At 40.1% G+C, this 19,757-nt stretch overlaps 1 long non-coding RNA gene across 1 annotated transcript in view; it reads left to right on the plus strand.

Moving 5' to 3' along the window:
• Positions 1-1,975, plus strand: part of LOC136375439 (uncharacterized) — a 55,328-nt gene extending 53,353 nt beyond the window's left edge. Inside the window, exon 3 of the long non-coding RNA XR_010746076.1 lies at positions 1,867-1,975. This is a non-coding gene — a long non-coding RNA (uncharacterized lncRNA). The remainder of the gene's footprint in view (positions 1-1,866) is intronic.
• The last annotated feature ends 17,782 nt before the right edge of the window (positions 1,976-19,757 follow it).

The following is a 19,757-nucleotide window of genomic DNA, read 5'->3' on the forward strand; positions in this document are numbered from 1 at the left end:
ATACCTACACGTTGCAGAGAAGTTTGTATCCCAAGCTGAACTACAGAGCACAGGTGTCTCTAAAAGTTCTGATAGGGTGTATATGTGTTCTGAATTACTGCCTCATCCTTTGAAGTAGAAGGCCTGTTTGGCAGGATAAATGAGGAAAACCTATTCTTCAGGAAACTATTGCAAACAATCCACAGCACTTGGGCATTATCTCCCATTGGTTCCCTAGCTGATCACATATCTCCTAAACTGCACCACAAACTCATCAGAGATCTGCTTGCAAGAGGTGGATGTAGTCAGGAGAAAATCAACACTGATTATCTATCAAAGCAAGGTCAATTGGAGACCAGATTGGTATTGCCAGAAAACTTAGCCTGATATCATTAAAGAGATTTTTTAAAAATAAATTTTATACCAGAGGCCAAGAAGCTTTGGCATGATTAATCTAATCCATAGTCTAAGACAAAGGGCCTGAAAAGCAGCCAGTTTCTTTCTGAAAGGGGTTTGGGCTCTGAGAGGAAGGTGCCTACCTGGCTGCCATGATGCAGCAGCTCTCAGAGCCCCTGCTGGCACTAGGTGGGCAGCTGGAGTCACCTGAAGGGAGAAAGAGATTACAGCCAGCCATCAGAAACTCAGGGGCTGAGTGGCAACGATGTACCCTTGAGGAGCCTTGCCGGGGTTGGGAGCCACTGCTTTTGAATTTGCCATTTTGCCCTGGCTGATAAAATGCTAAAAGTCAATGGAGAGGTACCTTTGGGTGTGTTTGGCTTCTTGGAGTTGCTCTGACTGCTGGGGAACCAGTGGCTCTGGAGAGCAAAAACACAGGCAAGGAAGATCTTAGACCAATTTTCAACCACAAAGCAAATCAGCACATGAAGGGTGATCACCCTGCCTATCCATGAGCTGGGTTGCAGGAGCCCATGGCTCCCTGTGGGACGGATGCTGAGCAGCAAGTGCAGTGTATGGTGAGCAGCTGAGGGCAGGGGCTATGCAGAGAGGTGCAGGACTCTCCCAGCTCTGATCCAGCACAGCGCTCAAGCACGTGCTCACTCCAGCTGAAGCACACTCATCCAGAATTCTCCATCCACAGCTGAACCGTAAAGGGCTCAATGGCCGCTGAACCAAACAAATCACAGAGACTCTTCTCAGTCATGGCAGTGGGATTTGTGTCTGGCAAAGCACATAGGACTTGGTAGCAGCTGTGTGAGAATGATCAGAATATAAAATAGGAAAGCAGGTTTTATTTTTTATGGGACACTAGCATTGTCTGTGGCTCCCCTTGTTGGTATCCTCACATTATGAGTTCAGTGATGCTTGGGACTTTGGTAGTTTCCAAGCACAATGCCTCTTGGGAACTCATGATTTTAATTTATGTGTTGCATGAAAGGGTTTGTATGTACATTTTCATGGGCATGACATGCATGGAGAAATATAAGATTAGGTAAAAGTTTTTCATCTGTATTTCAGACTGATAATTTTATACCTTGTAATCTGAAAAAGTTATGCAATGTCTCTGCAGAAGGGTGGGAACAAGGCTCAAGGCACTTTTGAAATCCAAACCCATATTTTGATTTACAGCATAATTATTACAGGATTGCCAACAAAAACACCAAACACTAGGCTTTTTGGTCCATATTCAAGCTGCTACATCAGTCTTCACAAGGACTGAATAACTAAAAAGGCTACTCGAAGTGAATGTGTTGCCAGATTTTCATACTTCTGAACAGTAGACCTTGAATAAGAAGCTGGAATAGGGACTTGAAAGACTAGGTTAAGCTACAATGTTTGAAAATTTTGACTAATGGTTCTTACTATTTCTGGGTAGAGGGGAAAGATACTGTGCTCATACATTTCTTACAAGCTTTCTTATTTCCCTAGGACCAACCTAAAATCAGCAAAATAACACCGGGCCTAACACAGTCAGGAAATCTGTGTCTCTTAGAGTGAAAAGCAACCAACCTGTCCGTCTTCTGCCCTGTCCCAAACCTCAATGTAAGTATCTTCAGCTTTGCAATCCTAAGTGAGTTCTATGTAACGCCAAAAACAAAGCACAAAGGCTTAAAACTGAAGTTGTCTTAAAGCCGTCACTTACACGGGATTTCGTAAGTTATTCAAGTGTTTGCTGTACCCCGAAGCTTTTGAATTTTGAGTGGAAAATTATACGGTCCATAAATTTTGGTGATCCTCCTCAGCAGCATTTTTTGTCATAGATAAGGAAATCTACCCTTTTTGTCATTCTCCATTGTTTGATAGGAGAGAACATGTAACTTTGGCATTTTGTGTTTCTGTAAAGAAGCTTGGTTTAAATATACTTTTATGGTCAGAAAAGAGTAAGGGCAGTTTAATTAGAAAAGAAACGTCAAAAAACATTTTATCCTGGAACTAGAGTAAACTGCGCTGTTGATGTGCTTCTGATCCACAAAATGCATATGTCAACTTCCAGATGTATGTACATGCTAAAGTAAACAGCACTAACATTCATTGAGAAATCCATGCTTAATACAATGTTTAGTTTAGCTCAGTAATGGGAAGAATATGTTAAACATCATTCTGAGCCTTAATGGAAAATTTTCTGACAACGAGACATTAGCTCATACTGTCCACAGTCATCTTATGCCTATGAGCATTGTTTGTTATCAAGTGTGACTTTTGGAAGAAAAAACACATTATTGCTTAACAAGTTGCATTGCAGCAGTGTCCTGCACTCTGTTTTGGTTTCTAGAAAGCTAATTAATTAAAAGAATCCACACGGTAAGAATCAATCATGTCAATCCCTCAGACTTTCCGCACATCTTTTAAGGAGGGTGAGCGCCTTCATTCAACAGCGTTTCTCGCTCGCTGAGAAGTCACATGCAATTTGTCTGAGATGGAAAACTGGCTGAGTAACACAAACATGACACAAACATGAGGGACACAAACATGACACAAACACACCGTGGCTCTAGAGCACCAGCCCTGGCAAAGAGCCCGCTCTGGGAACCCACTAGGGTGGGTACGCTCTGGGGAGCACTGAACTATTAACCCAGTGGGGTGTACTGGTGCAGTGACAGGATTTTAGGATCTCTGGCCACTCCATGGCTGGAGCTGTCCCTGGTAACTGTTTTCATCCAGCAACAGCTGCTGTAACCTACCCTACATCTGGTGCTAGAAAAGCCTAACAAGAGAAAGAAGAAGAAACAAAAAGAGGGGGGGAAATAAGCTCAAGACTCTAGCCTACAAACTACTGACACAGAATAAAACACGTCTCAGTATTTGCATTCTCCCAGAGCATCCATAAAGTTTTAGAGCCCATCCACTTAAAGAAAACATCCATCCAGGAATGGAGTGGACTTTGATAATTTAGCTGTGAAGCTTCCATAGTATTTGATGAAGACTGTATAACAACACTGTCTGTTCATTAATAATTTCTTCAAACCTTTCAATAAATATCTTCTGGTGTTACATAATATAGATCACCTTTTTAAAAGTCTTGAGATTTCAGTGTTTTAGGGTCCTTTATTACAACAGGTGAAACAGTAAAATAAGCTATTAAATACAGCTGCTAGATAGAAACAAGCAACAATTAAGCTAAGCATTATTACAAATTAGCACCCATTACTTTTCATGAGCAACAAAATTGCTTTGAAAAAAACAATCCTCAATTCACAGATATCAAGAAACAGAATTAAGGGGAAAACATACTTAAAAAGAGGTTGAAAGTTCTGGAAAATATTGTTACTTCCTTTTTTTCTTTTAATCTGTTCCAGTGAATGGAGAAGAATTTCAGCAAAACATTCAGATCTGGATAGAAATATACCTCAGATGAAAAGGAAACAAAGCCCTCTATCTGTAGCAAGAATACAGAAAATTTTCAGACTTGAGCATCAACTGGCAGATAGACCTGAAAGGCATTTGGGTCAAATAGAAGTCCTGAGCTGCTACCAAAATCAACAGTCTAATTGTTTCAGCTGAAACTGGGGCTTAGCTGTTGGGTTTCCTGTAACTAAATCTTGCCACAAACAGCTTTGCTAAATTTTTCATCCAATAATAAAATAAAATACAGCAAAATTAAGATAAATACAAGAGAAAGTGAAGATGAGTATGTAGTTCCCAACATAAGGAGGGGAGCAGATGTTAGAGAAACCTCATGAAGATATGAAAATAGTTCTTGTCAGTTCTAAATGGTTGACATAACAGTTCTTTAAAAATAAACAATCAAACATCTGAAAGTAATTGCTAGACGAGGGGATTTATTTTATTTAAGCAATAAGGTATTTTAAAAATGTACTTAGAATGTCTAGCTTGTTTCAAATTGCTTTGGTTTTCTACACAGTGTCGTGGTAGTCACTACACACCCAAAAGTGGTATTTAATAATATTTTTAAACTGAAAAACAAAACTGAAATGAAAAGCAAAACTATTCAGAAAGGTTACCCAAAAGCAGAGTTTGACTTCAGAAACTTTCTAATCTAATCAGGAAGCAGAATGAAAAAAAAAAAAACCTATACTGAATTCAGAGGCACTGAGTCAGGTGATAAAGTTATACAGTTTTATGTGGATTTACTGAGGTTGTATCTCAAAATTCAAAGCAAACCTAAGCGACTGAAAGTAATGTTTCAGTTTATATAGTCTGATTTTTTTTCTGTCTATCTTTTTTCCTGTTGAACTGCCTTTTATGCTTGTCAGGGTATAAACTTCTTGAACATAGGCATCTCCCCTGTCCACAGTTTCCTCCTCATTTTCTTGTGCTTTATGTGCCTCCATTCAATCCCTGCTTATCTGATAGTAAGGATTAGTTTACTGGTCTGCCTTTTCCCTGTCTGACTTGGGGAGCTGGAAATACTGGATGACTTTTAGTGGAACCTAAACCTCAGATTACTCAAGTATTTATGGAAACGTTACCTTACATTTCCAGGATCATTTATTTTAAATAGGAGTCAATTGCTGGACTCCTTCACTTGCTCATGAAAACCTAGCTTCAGACTCCTCACAGCAGCTTTGGATGGGAGGAAATTAAAGGAGAATTATAAAAGAAAATATCTTTTCCAAACATAGCAGTGTTATTCAATAGCTTAGAAATTTACTTTTCCTGTTGGTGAATGTGGTTTCTTTAACTAATCCAAGCATTACTGTGAATAAACCCAATGGTTGCTTTTGTCTGTGTTTTGAAGAAGAAGGGCTTGTTTGGGGCTTTAGTAGTGATAATTGACACAAAAAGCTCCAGTACAGAAGAACACATAAAAAGAACAGGATGAAGTTGCCTCCACAAATCTTTAAAATTGGGGATATTGTATAGATACCTCCCACTTGCTGTTAGTAACCATGATGACAAGTTTATGATCCCAGGCTGTGCAGAGCAGAGATCCAAGGAACCCGCTGCTCATTAAATTCTCTGCTTCCGAGCCCCCCTACTCCCAGACCAACTCACATCAAAAGAACTTGAAGCCAGTAGGCAGCAGATTTTTATACTGATAACAGGAAGTTTGTGGAAGACTGGAACAATATGCCTCTCTGATTTGGGAAACAGTTATACCACACAATAAATCTTCTTACGGGTTTTGCATTATGCATAAATCCTTCTGTTTACATGCTAAAGCATATGGTTTATTAACAGCTAGCTCATTAGCAGTAACATATAGAGCATACATATGCCATCATCACTTTGTGAAGGCTTTCCACATATTTTCCATAGCTTTCACATTCAGGGAAAAGTAACACTAAGTGAAAAGTCTTCTTTCAAAAGCCTCATTAATATAATGTATCAATGAAATGATTCCTTGTGAACTCAGTTTCTTTTGGAAACACCAATGTATTTTCTATGCAGAAGTCTCTCAGGAAATGTCACATTTTAAGACAGTTTTCTAGACCCTAAGGAGTTCAGACACAACCCTATTAATTCCTTTGCCTTGTAAAGTTCAAAGAATACTACTACAGTGTGAAATGAAATTTGAAATACAGTCAGAATAATTGCCCATCTAATACTAAGAGTTCAGCTAAAACATTTGTTATATAATTCAACCTTATATTTAGTTTCAAAGGAGTTTTATGTAGCTGTCTGGTTTATTTAAATAACTGATTAAGGCTGTCCTGTTTTAACTGGCAAAGTTATGCAAATAGCAACAAATATTACAGTTCACAGTAGTCTTCCATAGGAACATTTTCACCATCACAAAATAGCTGAGGTTTAAAGGCACCTCTGGAAGTCACCATGTCCAACCCCCCTGCTCAAGCAGGGGCAGCTAAACAGGTTTTCCAGGACCATGTCCAGAAAGCTTTTGAATGATTTCCAGCAATGAGACTCCACAAGCAACCAGTGCCAGTCCAGTCACCCTCACTTTTCTGCTCCCTCTACTCACTCTCACAATTTGTACTTCATACATGTGAAATCTCCCCTGCACTTGTTCTCTGCAACAGTATAGCTCCTCATTTACACGGGTGGATGAACGTTAAAGCACAAGGCTGAAATCAGGGATATTTCATTTAAGAAGGTGATGCAGTTCTTTATCAAGTGTATTTCTGCACCATTTATTCATTAGTCACCTGGGTATTCCTGTATTAATGGAAGATGGTGTAAACGGAGTCAGCTGTGCAGCAGCAAGGATTCAGGACACAACGTGGGAATGTGAGCTATGTCAGCTGATGGCAAAGCTAAGACTTTCTATAGAATATTTCCTTTGGGTGTAAACAGAGTATTTCATGCTGCTTTGCTTGCATTACAGCTATTTTTAAGCAAGCCACAGAATGGAGACTAAGATTTTGAACGTGCAAAAGGTCTGGTATGTGTTCAGGTCCCCCCTCCTGTGCAGTGTTTGTGAAGCTGTCCCTTGATAAATGACAAACTGAACAGACAAAGAAAAGGCAATAGCATGGAGCCTCTGCTGACAGTGTAAATAGAAATTTGAGTTTAGCGGACAAAGTTCACAGTTTGCAGTGAAAGGTCATAAGGATTTCAAGCATTTTTGGTATATTGTCTCTGCTGTCTGCACAATATCAAGCAAATAAAAAAACCCTGATAGACAGTTTCCAATTCTGTATACTTGGCATCCCTGCTCAGCCTGAAGGAACACGGGAAGTTCTGTCTTTGGCATTCTACAATTATTTTAGGACACGCCATCCTAACAAAGCTTTAACACTTACTCAGTCCCAACTTTTGATGCGATGTTTTGTAAGCCAAAAGGTTTGTCCAGCTCAGCTAAGCCCAGTGGCCTGCAGATTTTCTGCTAAAAATTTAGCATGATGAGGAAGAGTTATATATAATATGTTAACTCTCAACAGGATATGTTTGTTTTTTTCCCAACCATTGTAGAGTCACACTAAAATACATCAAATACTTTTATGAAAAATCTCCTGCAATCTGCAGTTGAACCAAATGAGACTTGGAGGAGACTGACTTTATATTATTATATTATAATTTTTGCCTGCAGTGAGTTCATTCCCTCTTCTGGATATTATTAACATCTCCTTTAGGAACGGTTTAGCTCTGGTCTGTGAAACACTGACAATGACATTTTTATTTCCCAAGCTCAATTAAATATATGCCAAGTGGAAATTGTTTTCCTGGAGGTATGTAACCTCAGAAATCTAAAGAAGAATTATATTACCTATGTACCTCAGATGTGACTGCAACCACTGCTTTTTGTGAAATCACTACTTGCTGTATTCAGGACTGTGCTGTGGAAATGAAAAAAATCTTCAGTATTAATCTTCTCTTTGGGTGCATCTCTCATGGACTCAGAATATTCAAAGATATTTTAGGAGTGTGATTGGGATTAAAAAGTGGGTGGGCCAAGTGTTGGCTGAATTTTTTGCAAAATATATCCTTTTAATCTTCCAAGTAAGCTTTTTCTTTGTGTTCCTAACTTCACTCTGGCATATCTCAGCATGATCATACCTGAGGAGATTGTTGTGCACACTGTGAGTGCCAAACACTCAAGGCCACGTTGTGTCTACAGGTGCTGAACATGCCTGGTGGGGTTTTCCCTGCAGCTCCCACAGGCATACCCAACAATGTCATGAGGGATCTGTTTCCAGTCTCAGATGCTCGCATCTGAGCACACCTTGTCCTTCAGGCTCAGGCTTGAATTCCCATTCCAGTCACTGTGCAGCTTATTCCTTCATATCCTTCTTGAGACATGTATTTTTGTACCTTGAGATACAAATTTCTTTACTGTGCCTAAAACCTGATGTCCTTTGTACCTGGCATAGGAGTTTAGTTACCCGCATGGGTAATAGTGGTTGTGAAGAGCTAAGATTTAAGGTCTTGCCAGACAGCCCTCCTTTGACTTCCCTGTCCTTTTAATTTCCTCTCCCCCCTCACTTTTAACCTAGATATGGATGATTTTTCTCTGAGATTCAGTAGGGCTGAGTGGAGCAGAAAAGATGTCTGAATGTAGATGTTACCTACTCCTACTGAATGTAGATGTTACATGACCAGATGTGGAATACAAACACCATTTCACATTGTGATTAAACTCAGCCAGGATGGATATGACCCTTGAATGGGAGTTAGAATGCATAGGAACTGCAGACACACTCAAACTTTGTTCCCTTTTTTCCTGAGATATAGAATGGTTAAGATCAAAGGGCTGATGCTTACCATTTTCTACTCGCCAGCAGAAAAATCTGCAGATTTTGCTATGCTCAGAGCAAAGCATATTCCAACATGATACACTTCCATGATACACTTCCAGTCTAAAAAGTTAAACACAGTCTAAAAGACAGGAAGCCAGAAACGACTAAAAGGAAATGTATTTGTTAATGCTTAGTTTATATCATACTTGCCCTGGCCAACACAAGGAATTGAGCTTATAATGAGCTCTCTGTAGGTGATCAGAGTACCTGAAAGAAAGGCAAACTCTCTTCATTCGAAGGCATGGGAAAAAACTGTGTCTTAAAAAACGATTTAACCTTTACCAGGAAAAAAAAAATCTTTCATTTCTCACAACACTGAAGGCGGTATAACACAGCCATGCACCAGCCAACACGGCCCACAGCACCTATGTAAACGACAGTTATGTGAGCGTGGTTTTGGTATTTTGCTTTTCTCCTTTGAAACGCAGGAGGAATGTTGGTCTGTGCTGGGCGGGTGGCTCACGCCACCTGCAGGGCAGCTTCAGTACCGAGACGTGTCTGCTCCCGAGGAGCGCCCGGGAAAACCCAAGGCAGTTTCCATCCTGATCAAAAATTGCTCCAACAGACATTGGAACTGGCTGTAGCACCTGCAAGTATTTAAATACATATATATCGAAAAGAAACATTTGATTTTCAGATGCTACACTATTTGGCATTCACTGTGCTTCATTTTATAAATATACTTTATATTAAAAAAAAACCAAAACCAAAACACTTTTTATCGTGTTTACAAGTTTACAAAGACATCTAATTCTCCTTTGTTATTGCCACAAATTAGTTAAGGTGACTGTATCTGGAATTAGAAAAATTATACAAAATGGGTTTTAAATGCCAAACCCCTTCTGTCTACTAAAGACTGCAGTAGGGAATCTAATAAAACCCCAAAGCTTACAAAGCTGCAACTGTTCATAAGAGCTGACCATCCCTGAACTGCCCTGTGCAGTGTTTGCATTAAGCCAAGATGAATTCCAGATTGCAGCTTTGGTGCTGAAGAGGAAAATGTCTTGGATTATAGTTGTAGAAATAGTACCCTTTCCTTAGGAATAACACAATTTCCTTTACAGAACTGTGCAAGTACTGTCCTTCCCACTGCTTTCAGAGGCTCATTTCCATCTTCCACTTCAGATCTCTTTTGGCTCATTAGCACTACCTAGTTCTTAAGTGATTACAGGTCATCTCCAAAAGCACATCACAGCCTGGGCCGCTGAGCTTGAGGATGGGACCACTGATGGTGGTAGGAGTCCTTCCCCCAGCCCCCTGGAGCAAAGGATTAATCCTCTGGGACAGCAGGCCCTGGCTTGCTTTGCCACCCTGGGAGAGGGTGGAGGAGCCAGAGACTGCACAGGTGAAGACACAAGGACTGCAGCATCCCTACCCCATCCAGCTGGAACCCTGGAAACAGCCTGTGGCAGGAGGCCAAGGCATGCCCAAGACATGGCCTCAACCACGCATTTTACCCAAATCATGCCCTACCTTTGTCTTGTCTTCCTTTAGCAAACTGGGCTGTTTACAGCATGACAAGGACCTATATGATTAAAACAAAAATTATTCCAGACCATATTACATTGTTTTCTCTTTTAACGTACTAATGTGCAGCAAGTCAGTGTGATTTTTAGTCAGTGCTTCTTTACCCTCTTCACCTCCTATTCCCCAAGACTTCTGCTGTCTCAGTGTATGCCATACTTGAAAGCTGGCAGCAAGGAGGGCTCACCTCCTGTTTTGTCAGATGAACTAGCTACAAACATGGTTCAGCCATGTATCCACACATGGACATTGCCATTGATGCAGTGGAGGATTCTTTTATCACTACTCAGAGATGAGCATCAGGGCCTAAACTTTGCTCTCTTACAAAGTGTAGGTGGTTGTAAAGTTTCCTTCCAGTAAGACCTGTCATCTTCTTGACAAATGTCAGGAAACATTTTCAGGAAACAACTCTTGCATCTCACAGCCCTGAAGAGAACGTGGAGAAATGTGTCTGCTCATCAAGACTGACTTATGGTCTCTGTGTGGCTTTATTTGAAGTCAGAGGTTCAGAGACACCTGTAGACAGTCAACTGCAGGGACTGGAAACTGTGGGAAACAATGCAGTGCATAAAAGAGCTTATTGCCACTCACTGCCACACTTAGAGTAAATTCATTTGGAAAAAGTGTAAACCAGCATTTCCTTAGTTTTCTTGGGGCAGCATGTTCTCATAGGAAATGGGAACAGTCTTTCACAATTATCTAACCCACTCCCCTCCAGCACTGTAGGAAGAAAAAATACATTATGAGAATAGTAAATATTCAGCATGTGCCTCTTTCACCATTCTGAATCAAGAGCACCAGCCCCACATTCAAAGATAAAAACTGTGGGAGGCTGTGTTTTATCTGCAGTAAAAAGCATTGGTTTTTCTGCACACTTACACTTCAACTCATTTACAATGTGCGTCCTTTGACAGCACACAGCTGAACAAGCTCATAGAAATGTATTTTTAAATGTGGTAACATTCAAACCAGATTTTTCTTGAGAAGCATCTATGTTAAAATTACAATTGCACCATTGCATTTCTTTGCAAGACAATTCAATTTAGGATTATTACTGTTAGTCAGTGAGGCATCATCACCAAGAGTGAACAAGGCTGAACTGTGAGTAAACTTTAAACCAAGTTTAAAGCATCTTAGTAATGAGTTTAATATATTTGGAAGCCCTGGATCCTCCCATACTTCTTTTGCACTAATTTTCTGTGCTTGGACAAAGATTAAATGTAGTTGTGTAGCCAGCACACAAATATGCATAATCACTTTGGTTCAATTATAAAAAAAGCTAACATCTAACTTGTCCATGTCATGTTATTTGGCAAAATAATGATGTAATTAAATGGGTTTAAGTACCAAAAACATATGTATCCATTTACATTTAAACTTTTTTTTCCTCCCCATTTACAAAATAATGCTTTTGTTAGAGAATAAAATTCAATGAGCTTCACATGTAACTGGTGGAATTCTGCAACTCAATTATTTCTTCATCACAATGGGAAGAGAAACTTCAGCACACAAATAATGTAGCAGATGTACAGACCTGACTGCAGCACTGACACTTGGCCTGCAGAGCTCCCAAGCAGGCCAAGGAGCAGTAGCCTTTTCCACAGGTATTAAGTGGGTTTGCTGGTGGCATCAGCTAACCCATGGTGAAGGATATGAGTAGAACATTTACAGCCCTAATTCCAAGTAAATGAAGAAATCTTTGAAGTATGATATGTTGATTTCTTGAGTGTTTAAAGAAAACTTCTGCAGGAAATGGGATCCACATGCATGTTTTCTTGTGAGTTCCTTGTAAAACAATAGTCAAGTCTGAACATAAGTATGTGTTTTTAATGTGATAGGCTTACATTACAGGTTCTTTCCTCATTCTTCTACTGCTTGTAGGTCTGTACATCAACAGAGACATCCCAAAGTCTGCTTTCATTTAATGAAACGGGATCTTTGTCGCCAGTCAAAAAAAAAATTAGATATATGAAATAATGTCTGTTCTCATGACATTTCCAGCCCATTTTCCAGGAAGACTTTGGGATAGTTTTGAATAGATGAAAAGAATTATAAGAAAAACATTTCCTTAACAGAAAATAATTAAAGCAAAGCAACACTCCCACTTATCTTCCAACTCTTCCATTTTTGGAAAATTTCCTTTTAGCTCAGAGGGGCTAGGCTAGTGAAGCTGTTCATCTGGGACATCCCATTAAATGTCATAACTAGAGATAAGTTGCAGTAAAATGCAGTAAAAAACCACTCTAATAATTTCTACAGCAGAATACCAATATCAGTAAATTAAGCACATGTAAAGTTAGGACTCAGTGATATTGGTTTTTCTGCAGTCAAAATACTTCTATAACTGAGAACAGAATCTGGGCCAGTTGTGGATACCTGTTTACTTAGCTGCACAATAGCTGGCCACGGTTTGGGTATTTTTAAGTTAATACAAACCAGAGTGCTTCTAATTTTACTGCCTGAAAATGGCAATTTCATAGATCTAAACTGACATTTGTTCCTTGCCAAAATATTTTGCACTGCCACTTACTGTTGGTAAGACCAGGTTTTTTTCTACTGCCAAGAACAGAGTAGAAGTCAGCCAAATTATTCAGTTCTTAATTGAGCAAAATTCTCATTGTAGTTTTGCTCGATTAGGAAAAACAGGCTACAGTCAACTGCATGGACAACTGTCTGGGTATGTATAAATTGAGATTAATTTAAAAATATTTAACAACTAGCAAATTTTATACAGGTTACAGTTCTCATTGAAATTAATGGGGTTATCTACATATGTCAAACTCCCTGTCTGCACAAGTGACAGGTTCTCTGACTCCTGAATTTCACAAGCTTCTAATGTTGCTAATTGTTATATGGAAGTAATTAATTGAATTATTTTAGAAAAAATCTGTTCCAGACCATGTAGTGGCCCAAATTACTGAACTCTTGGAAATACACTTTTTACTTTACAAAATAGATATTCATCAGTACAATCAATGCACAGGAACTGGTGGGACACAACTTTCGCAAAGTTACAGTCTCCGCAGCATGTAGTTTTCCATTATGCCTGTTCAGATTTCTGGATTTTATCTGTGTCACAGATCATCCCAAGGAGAATTACTAGACCTTCATAGTCAGGAGATTTCATAAAGTACTAAACTTCAGCAATCATTTTTTGCCTGAGGCAGACAAGGGAAATCTAGCCAGGAAATTCTTCAACAATATTGCGTTAATAATTTTGCATTTCCAAATGAAAAATAAGTAGGTTTGTCTTCTCTGTCTTCTCTTCCATAACAGTTATCACTGGGCTATGAATGCCACAGCAGTGTTGGATGGTCACAAAACACTGATGACTTCAAGTGCTGGAAAACACAAATCTCTCCCCTTCCTCTGCATAACTTGTCATAGCTCAGTCCTCTGAACACAAGTTCATTTCAAGTGTCACATTTAATCAAGATGAGGACTTCGTTCCAAGCCAAAGACATAATGGCATGTAATCTTTATTACAGTACCCAAAAAAAGTAAACAATTTTCAATAGACCACTGTTAAGAGACTGATTTAGGGAATAAATATTAAGCACAAGAAGGGATAAAACAAGATATAGCTACTAGTCATAGAGAGAAGAGAGAGAGGAGAGAGGTAAGAAAGACTTCAGGAAGGGGAGAAGCAGGAGTAGAATTTAACAGCAATTCTCAAAGGTGGTTTATGAGATTTGGACACATTAGGAGATAATCCAGTCTAGAACCTGAATAGGCAAAAAAAAACCCAAACTGACAAAAAATTAAATATACCAAGTTGGGGTGGTTTTTGTTTTTCGTTTTTTTTTTGGTTTTGGGGGGTTTTTTTGTTTTGTTTTTTTTCCAAATTTTTTAATGATTTTGCTTACTGGTACTGAATTCTGGTTGAAAAGAAGAGGAGGGTGGTAATTTATTTCTATAGATAATATTTGAAACTAATCCATTTAAAAGCAATGACATTGTCATGTGGCAGCAGTTTGTACATTCTGCCCTCTATATCTTAAAAGAAGAGATGAAAACTCTTTGTAAGTTTGCCTTACTTCCCTTTTCTGCATGTTACTTTCAAAAAGCTGTAATGAGAAGAGTATCTAATGAAAGAGCAAACATGGATGCTATATACTCCCAGAGATTATAAAACCTTTTAGATTTTTGTCCAGTACAATCACTGCTGATTTATTATTAAAGCTTAAATCAGTGACGATGGAAGAAATGGGATTACCTCTCAGTTCCAAGCAGAGAGCTGTTAAATCTCTGGTATCTTGGTTAATTCCTTCAAACATTCCAGTCCATTCCAGACCCAGCTCTCCTCCAGGTGTTTCTTCCTTTTCCTGCCATGAAGCTGATGTGCTCTGGGGTCCCCTCAGTGTGAAACAGTTATGTCACCACAAACTACTCACACAGATGAAGAAATACAGCAAAGCTGACTTGGGGTTTGGATTTCTCTGCTGGAATTCTTGCTGATTATTTCATTTGTGTGCATGCTTGCGCTGTCCCAGCACTCTCCCAGCACCTTGCTCAGGGCTGCTGGTTTGGCTGCTTCTCAGCTATGAGCACCTTGTCATTTAGTGTTGCTTTAGCAGGAAAATGCTCCTGCTCCTGCTCATAGCCCAGATTACACCTGGCATTCAGAGCTGGCCAAGTGTCTCCCAAAGCTGCAAACACACCTTTGAAAACAGTAGCCCCTGAGTGACTTTACTAATACAACTTGTAAGTATAGTGTATAGTCCTCTAAGGAGCTCATTCCTGCAGGATCTAATCAGCCTTACTATTTAATTTACTGAGAAATCTGCAACAATTTTCAGGCAATAAGTGTTCAAACCTAAGAAAAAAACCCTATCACTCTGATGTTGTGGGCTGTAATTATATACTCTAGAATATCTGTTTCATTAGCATAGTTAAACCTTCCACAGAGCATTTCTGTCAATAACACGTTTTCTGCTAACAGTTGAAAATCCGAGCATGTGTCTTGACTAAAAGCAAAATTAACTTGGAATTAATGTAGGTACCTCATCTCAGAGTCTACCAAAACACACAAATGAGAATAATTTTAAGCACTGCTGATAGCCATCCTGCTGTACGAAACATAACTCCATTTGGCTTGCTAGGGAAATATTAGCCTAGAGAATTTATTTTTGAATTTGGTTGAGCCAAGGCCTGTGGGTAGCCATAAACCTTTGATTCAGCAATGAGAGTCTGGTAGACGAAGTTTGCAGGGAAGGATATGGCATAATCTAAGTGCATTGCTTTTTCTAATGCCAGATTTTGTGGAATTAGTCATTGCTCATTTAACTGCATCATCCTGGGAATATCTAGCACATGCCTTAGCTATGCCTTTGCACAGATACAAGAATAATTTTTACAAATGCTTATCTGCTTTTAAGAAGTCTAGATTTTGAAACAAAAAAAAGGAGGATGAGGCAGGGAACGAAGGCCTTAGCTGATTGACAATACAGGATATAGAACCTTTCAGATCCTAATCCATGAGGGGATGTTTGCATCTGGTTCCATAATGGAGTCCACATGCCTGAATCAGATGCCGATACGCCATGCATGTGTCTAAGTGGAGTTAAGTGCCTCGGAGAGGGATTCACAAAAGCCTCTGTTTGAGGAGTTGCCTAAGCCAGTCAAATACGGAAGGCTGAAGATTGCAGTTCATCCTAAATCCCAGCTCTCCCCTGCGTTTAAGTGCCTTCTGGTGAATGAAGTACATAGGCACAACTCCCTCCACTCTTGGCTCATAGCTCACAGTTCACAATCCTCTTTTGAAAGCAGGTGCCAAATTTTTTTCTTTACTCCAAGCAACCACCAGCAGCTCAAGCCCACTGAGAAACAGGGGTCTAATTATTCCTTTAGCAAAAAGTGCTTCTGAGGGTTGCACTCCCTCCCTCCTGGTCATGCCTAAGCCAGCAGGCTACAGGAATCAGCTCCCAAGAGGTGCGTAAGAGCTGGTAAGAGCAGACCCAAGAAGCCATAGGAGGACGGAAAGCAATGAGAGACTTTGTCTGAAAACCTGGGAAGTGTCCACAGGTAAAGGGAGCCTCTACACCCAGCACTACAAAAGGCTAATGCACTGGGACCAAGGTACCTTTGAGGACGATTTCCATGGTCTAACAGGTCAGGCATCAGCTTATCAGGCCCTGATCACAGGCTTGGATTTCAGTTGTGGATTGAAGTGCTTTAACTTCCCCTCCCAATCCTATATTCTCCTGTGCTTCCAGCCCCAGCTCTACCTCGTAGCGCTGCAGGAAGCTGAAGTGAGGCTGGTGTCCACCTTTGCTCCAGCTGAGCAGCTGGGTAGCTGCACATTTGTCAGCCTATCCCTTCATCCTGGCTGCAGCATGGAAGAAACACAAGTGCCGACTCCCACTGCAGATATTTTATAACTATTAGTCCCCAGAGCTGAGCACTGACCAACTTTTCAGCCTGTGCATTTGCTCGTCTCAGTCATCATGGGTCCAAATGGCTGCACTGAACATTTCAGATTGTTTTCCTTGAGTAGAGTTGAGAGACTTAAGTGAGTGACTGATAGTATTTGCTCCTCAGGACTTGGCTTTGCTTTCCTTTGGCCTTGGTTGGGTTGTTCCAAGGTGACAGATGTGCGATTTCAAGTCCTTTAATCCATAGCACATTGGATTGCATAAAGGAAATTAATTCCACCTCATGACATTTTTGGAGTTCAAATGACTGTATATTTTCATGGATCCAGGATAAGTGTGTGTGAGTGAGATGGGGAGAGCCTTTCCTGTGTGCATGTATGTGTGTGCTTCAGAAGTTGGGTTTTTTTGCTTTTGAGAGGTGTGGCAAAATCTTGCTGGAAGTATTCACTGAATCAAACCTACAGCGAGTATTTCACAACTCAGGTTCAAAGTTTTTTAGGTTGTGTCCTGCTACCCTTATTTCGGCCCTTGCTGTGTAGGCCTGTGAAGGTAACACTTGTTAACAAATAACAAATAACAATGATTTCAAGCTTTGTCTCTCTGCCCCTCCACTATAGGCGCTTTTGTGCTGAAGCCGACTTGAGCACAATGCATTTCTTACCTGCTACACAAGAGGAAAAGACAGAAGGTCTTTAGGAACAGATCTGCCCCTGCAGGACACAGGGATGTGTGTGTGCAGTTCAGCCATGGCAGTAGCGTAGAGGAGTTTTTGGTGATTTTCAGTGGTGTTTTTTATGCCAGATGATGAAGACACCTACATTGGTAGATCCACTGCCTACCATCTAACAACCTCCACCTTCATGTCTGCCCATAGGTGTGACCCAGAGGACAAAGGTCTTTCGTGAAAATTACAAGCTCGGTTTGAAACCATTTTAACCAAGGGAATGTTCAGTTGTAGTTATTGTCATCTTAGTCTTTATTGAGAAAAGTAGCACAAAAGTGAAATAGTTTATCCTTTTAGGAAATATGTTTGTGAGCAAAGATCTGCTCAAATTTTTTGAATGGAGTGTCAGGTCCTGATCAGCACATCTCAACAAATATGATGATACCTGCAATATTTGATAATAAAATACAAAAATAACTACTGCTAAATAATTTTAAAGCATGTCAGGGTGGAGTAGTTTAATATGTTTAACCTTCTAAGGCAAGATTATTTTCTTCCACTGTTTGAGCAAAGGTAGGAAAAGTATGCAAAGGGCAGGAATTTTTTTAATGGCAAATAACCTTCCAAAAAAAATTGTCTGAGAGGAAGTTTTTTCAAGAAAAATATTCTACTGATATTTGTTACTGTTTTCATATCTCCCTTGGACTGAGACTTTGGGTTCTGGGAAGGGGCAGAGTTAGAGCACAGCAAATAAAAAGAAGAGAGAGAGAAGCTGCTCTTTCGACAAGCTCATCAAAGCAGAGTGAACGGAAATATTGTAAAATGGTAACAATTTGTCTCCAAAATAAAGCCTCCAAAGCCTCTTGCTTTTATTTAAAAAAAAAGAAAAAGTAATGAAACAGCATGAGGGCAAGCGCCAAGAAAACACATTTTGTACGCCATCAAAGTGAGAAAAGGAACAGAAATGCTGTGCTGTGCCAGTTTCAGACAGAGGCAATCAAGCAAATTTTCTGGCAAGAAGGCAATGCATAAGGCCACAGGATTGCAACAGGAGTCACAGAGAACAATAAATTATTTCAAATTAGGATCAGACCAAGTACTTCAAGAGTCCAGCACAGATTTCTTGCTTTGTAGTGCAAGAACTCCCTGGACTGTTAAAGTAACCACTGCTTGGATGGCAAAGGCTGGAGTATGATCACTACAGAGGGGCACAGGAAATAAAATTTCTTTATAACCAAAAAACTGCAACCAAAAAACCTGTGCACCCAGAATTAGGCTCGCTTTCTTAATGAGATTTCATGATCTTGATTCCTTGTTAGGGGTTAATAGCTCCCTGTAATGGTTCACTGTAAAGCATTTAAATTTAATCAGTATGCATACAGTGCTAAAAAGAGCTAGAAAGTTCTGCACCTCAGGGAAGGTCCTGCTTCATCCTGACAATGAAAAGGCTAAAACTCACCTCTTTCCAAAGAGCCATCCTTCCTGCCTGCCTCAAGCACTCAAGAGCTGCCAGGAGCCCTCACCTTCCAAAATGTCCCAGAGCAGAGCACTGGCCAGACCAGGCGTTACCAGAGACACACACCTGCCTTTTCCAAAACTGTGGCTGTGTTCTGTCCCCTCACAACACCGTGCAGCATTTTCATCCCCAAAATGAAGACTTGGTGACAGTGGCCATGGCGTGGCAGAATGTGACACCACAGCAGGCTGTTGTGAGTGGCCCACAGGCCATGCAGAGCAGGTCAGACCTCAAGTGGCACCAGCAACTGAAACAGTACTTAGCTATGGCCTCAGGATCAAGAGAAGCCCAGGAGCAGCTTCTGGCCACTGTTCCCTTGTGTCCTTAGGTTTGGCACCAAGTGTACCTCAGGCTGAGAAGTACAGCCTACGTGAGTATTACAACTGCAGACAGATGTATTGCTTTACAGAACACTCAAACTAAGCAGAAGACAGATTATCTTCCTTGCAGCACCTGCAATAATCAGTCCCTGTCATTATCAAGAACACCTCTATAATCAGGATTTTTCTTTTCACTGCCATCTTTTGGGAAGTGTTTAGGAAAAAGACATACTCCAGCATCGCTTTGTGTCTTGCACATGTCAGTGAAGGGAATTTCTGCATGCACATCCAAGTTTTCCTAAACGTATTGAGATGTACTAATTAATAGAACCCTCCTCTAAGCAATCCTACCAGACACAAGACATAAAATCCTAAGCCATGACATATTAGAATAAAATATAGACAGATTTAAGACTCAGCACACCTTCAAAAAGCTGGCAAAATCTTATTCTGCTTTTAGTACAGTAATTCAATTAATCAAATGAGGAAGTAGGAGTTCTCTAACCAGTAAAACTGGTAGATATCCTTCAGAATAGCATTCTGGCACTCAGGCATATTTGGCCAAGGGTTCACGATATACTTGAGTTTGTTAACTGCTGCAGAAAGAGATAAGTCTTCTTCCTCCACTTCTGTCTTCTCCCGTACATCTGATGAGATGGAGCATTCCACTGACTAACAAGTTTAACAGTGAACTGTGCAGATTATTCACTTGTCATTTAGAGCCTGTGGCTTGTTCACAAAGCTGTAGCTGGCTGACCCAAG

This window comes from Sylvia atricapilla, chromosome 2, assembly GCF_009819655.1.
Source record: "Sylvia atricapilla isolate bSylAtr1 chromosome 2, bSylAtr1.pri, whole genome shotgun sequence".
In the NCBI taxonomy this organism is placed as follows: domain Eukaryota; kingdom Metazoa; phylum Chordata; class Aves; order Passeriformes; family Sylviidae; genus Sylvia; species Sylvia atricapilla.